The following is a 3,895-nucleotide window of genomic DNA, read 5'->3' as shown; positions in this document are numbered from 1 at the left end:
CAGCAGGTCGAGGCTGTGGTGGCCGGGAGCGGCCACCGCACTCCAGTCTGGGCAACAGAGACTCCAACTCAAAAAAACAAAACAAAACATATCGTAGAGACATGGTCTTGCCAAGTTGCCCAGGCTGGTCTCGAACTCCTGGGCTCTGGCAATCCTCTCACCTCAGCCTCCAAAGGTGCTAAGATTACAGGTGTGAGCCACCACACCTGGCCTTCTTTATTTTTCTCAACCACACCATCCTCCAGGTAAGGGTCTTATCCATGGTGCTCAATAAATACCTAACAAAGCAGTGAAAGAGCAAAGAGTGAACATTCCAGTTAAACAACCATGTGATATGTTACATTTAAGATGAAGGTGGTAACCAGAAGAGGATAGAAAGACAAAGATAAATTATAGAGGGGGGTCATGAATGTCAAATTAAGGAATTTCTTTCTTTCTTTTTTTTGAGTCGGAGTCTTACTCTGTTGCCCAGACTGGAGTGCTGTGGCCACTCCCAGCCACTGCAGCCTCACCCTGCTGGGCTCCGGCGATTCATCCTCTTCAGCCTTCCAAGTAGCTAGAACTACAGGCGCACGCTACCACGCCCGGCTAATTTTTTGATTTATTGTAGAGATGAGGTCTCGCCAAGTTGCCCAGGTGGGTCTCGAACCTGCGGGCTTAGGCAATCCGCTCACCTCGGCCCCCCAAAGCGCTGAGATTACAGGCTGAGCCACCAAGCCCGGCCAAATTAAGGAATTTCTAATGTTCCTATGCACTGGGTGATATAGATGCTCTCTTTTTCCAACCCAAGTGACCTTTGTAAAAAATTATTTTGGCGAATACTACAAATTAAACTGCATCCCTGCAAGTCACAAGCATAAAACATTAATGCAATTTCCTACGTTCTGCCACAACTATGGTTAACAGTTTACTACTTAGTTTGATATTTGAAATAAATCACCAACATCCTTGAGCACAGCCTGATGATGAATTACGTACATATTATAAGATCCTGTTCGTTTTCCCAAAATAATTTGAATATTCTACCATGTTTTTAATGTTAAGCCAATAGGAATAAACTGGTTGCCACAAAAGACTTGGCGCTCTTTCTTTTGAAAGATAAAGAAATGTAGAATGAAAAGGTCAAATACAATGCAGCAGCAGCGCCAACCCCACATGAAGAAAATCAACAAAACAGGTTTTATATTCACCATTTCTTGATCAAACAAACCAAAGCAAATTAAGTAAGTTCTACAGTAAAAGTAATCCCTACACACTTATTCTTTTGCTGTTTAGCAACCTATGAAAATGTACCACAGTTCATTTCCTGAGCAGTAATTTCAAGTAGTTACCAAAAAGGAACTCAAATTTCAACTCCAAAATACAGTTCTATACTGTTCTAAAAAGCAAATGTCCTACCTTACAACAAAATCAAAGCATTTATTTAAAAACTCGCTTGTAAATGACTAGAAGCTATACACTCCACATCACTTCAAAGTAAAAATAAAATCACACACATTAATTTAAAATGCTAATACAGTCAATCAAACTAGCCATTCAAGAAACAGTATACAACACTAATTGCCAACAGCTATTTTGACATCAGAGGCATTGTTTCCAACATGGCTTCAAGTTGTAACACACAGAATTCAATAGAAATTTATTTTATCCCTGGTTTGAATGCACTGGCTGATTAACTTATGACCTGAAGATCTTATTGCACCCCAGTATTTATCTGCCAAAGCTAATTACGTAGTCAAAATTAATTATGTAGCCAGTTAAACATAAACCCTAAAGTACCTCCAAATGCATTATTTATTTTTGGCAACTTATGAAAACCATAGTTAATCAAACAGCTGTACACATTTCTCTTAATTTGTAAAAACAGCAGCCATTTACTGGGAGGCAATTTTAAGAAATGAAGGAAAAACAGGTATGTCAGAGGTACTTATCTGGAGTGACTGACTCAGTATGCTGAATGGTTTGCTATGAAAGTCTCAATTTTACTCAATGAAAACCACAGAAGAGATCTGTGGGACTAAATTATTAATGACTACACATCACTTGGCTAACATGGTATGATATATTAAAGTCTCGGGGCAGAATTTATGTAAAAATTACTCCAAAAGTTTACCCTCTTGCCACCACCGTCTACTTAAAAGCCCACTGCTTTACTTAATTCTCAAAATAGCCCTTGATGGTACAGCTATCATAAAGACTAAGGTAGATCCCTGGGATTGTATACATACAAATGTACAAAAATGAAATCTTGAAGGCACGTCAATTTTTTGAAACTTGAAAGAATGATTGCTCTGGGAGAATTTGACTTCCCACCACGGCTTTTGTAAGAATGAAATACTATAATTCACAAACAAAAGACATTTCACGCTATCAGGATTAGAGACATCTGTGTCCTGTGATCATTTTTGCTACAATCACCAAGAAGTCTACTGCCCAAGAAAAAAATCCAATAAAAAATTAATACCAAACATAAAAAAGTTAATAACCTAGGAATATCCTTGCCACCTCCAACACCTTTTTTCTGCTGTAGTTCTTTGCATTTCACTAGTTTCTTAGCAACCATACAGGACTCAAGCGGCTAAGCACATACAGAACAAGAAAAAACACCATGCTGTTATTTTAATGATCTAGAACCAACTGTACCAAACCTTGTTGTCTCAAATCTAGGCATCACTTAACACAGGGGTCCAATTTGGATAAATATACCACCCTAAAGGTCAGTGACCAAATTTGGTCAACAGAGGTGCCATCACTACCGTCATCATTCCTATCACTGTCAGCAACAACTGTCACTTTGCCATTACCAGGAAGGGAAAGCAATTGGAATATTCCTTTTGTAAGTTCTATTTACAGACTACAAAGAGCCAACATCATCTTAGTATGATCTTACAACATGGATGACAATGAAAGAACCCAAAACATAAAGGGTCTCCCCTGAAGAACTTTTTGATTCTAAAAGCTGATAATGATAAACCACATGGATTCAGAAGATCCTGCCACATTTGGGAACTATTTCTAACTGCATTGCAAATGTCAGGCATTTATTTATTTCCCCAGCACGAATGGTTTCAAGTGTTTTGTTTATACTTTAAAAATATCTAGGTTGTTTTGTTTTCAAACGTGGAGACACAGCTTATGCCTCAAAATGTTTTCACTCAATGGACATCATTTGTTTTCCGGTTTATCTATGGAATATTTTTAGCTTTGGGGGAGAAAATACATTTTTTTATACTTACAAAAGATATGCATGCTGCCAGTAATAAAATTCTAACTAGTAAGTCTTCAAACTGCTCAATCACAAGCTCCAGCAAGGTTTTTCCTGTTAGAAACAAACGTATTTGTTGTCATTGTCATCTTAACATCAGTACATAAACGGGGGGAAAAAAACACTTTAAGACGACTTACCTTCTTCAGCCGGTAACTCTGAAGAATGCAGAAATTCGTCCAGCAACGTGTCAAGAGGAAGGTTTTAAAAAAAAAAAGAAGACATTTTAGCACTGTCTCTCTCTAAAAAGCACTGCTAAAATTATAAGCATCAACGTCTTTGAAAGACAGACTTAACCCAGGGAACATTCCATCTCTTTTTTTTATAGAACGCATACTAAAATGACACCGAGAAAATACGCCCCACGACTCGCGATCCATGGCCTTGGGTCTAGCGCGCAGTGTGCCACCACCTAGGAATCCCGAAGCAAGAAGTCATTTCAGCTATGTCATCACTTCTGCCAGATGTGTAACTTCGGGGAGTACGAGAGCGGTCAGAGGCTTTCTCAACTACAACGACGCCCCATGCATCTGCTGGGGACGAGGAAATGCCTCGCCGAGCTCAACCCGGGGCCCGAGCCTCGTCCCTCCCTCCTCCGGGCCGGCTGCGGCTGGAGAGAAGCCGCCGAGC

At 39.7% G+C, this 3,895-nt stretch overlaps 1 protein-coding gene across 2 annotated transcripts in view; it reads right to left on the bottom strand.

Annotated features, from left to right (window-relative positions):
- ATP2A2 (ATPase sarcoplasmic/endoplasmic reticulum Ca2+ transporting 2) overlaps positions 1-3,436 on the bottom strand; it is a 68,414-nt gene extending 64,978 nt beyond the window's left edge. The window contains exons 1-2 of one of the 2 annotated variants that reach the window (XR_002482719.1): positions 3,406-3,436; positions 3,237-3,319 (exon numbers count right to left, since the gene is read on the bottom strand). The gene's annotated coding sequence lies outside the window, so the exon portion shown is untranslated. The remainder of the gene's footprint in view (positions 1-3,236; positions 3,320-3,405) is intronic. The other variant, XM_021719115.1, reaches the window with a different exon arrangement.
- Positions 3,437-3,895: the final 459 nt, after the last annotated feature.

Source organism: Carlito syrichta, unplaced genomic scaffold, assembly GCF_000164805.1.
Source record: "Carlito syrichta isolate Samal-C Ts95f unplaced genomic scaffold, Tarsius_syrichta-2.0.1 Scaffold314146, whole genome shotgun sequence".
Taxonomy (NCBI): domain Eukaryota; kingdom Metazoa; phylum Chordata; class Mammalia; order Primates; family Tarsiidae; genus Carlito; species Carlito syrichta.
Note: the sequence above shows the minus strand (reverse complement) of the source record. Positions and strands in the feature narration are given on the sequence as shown.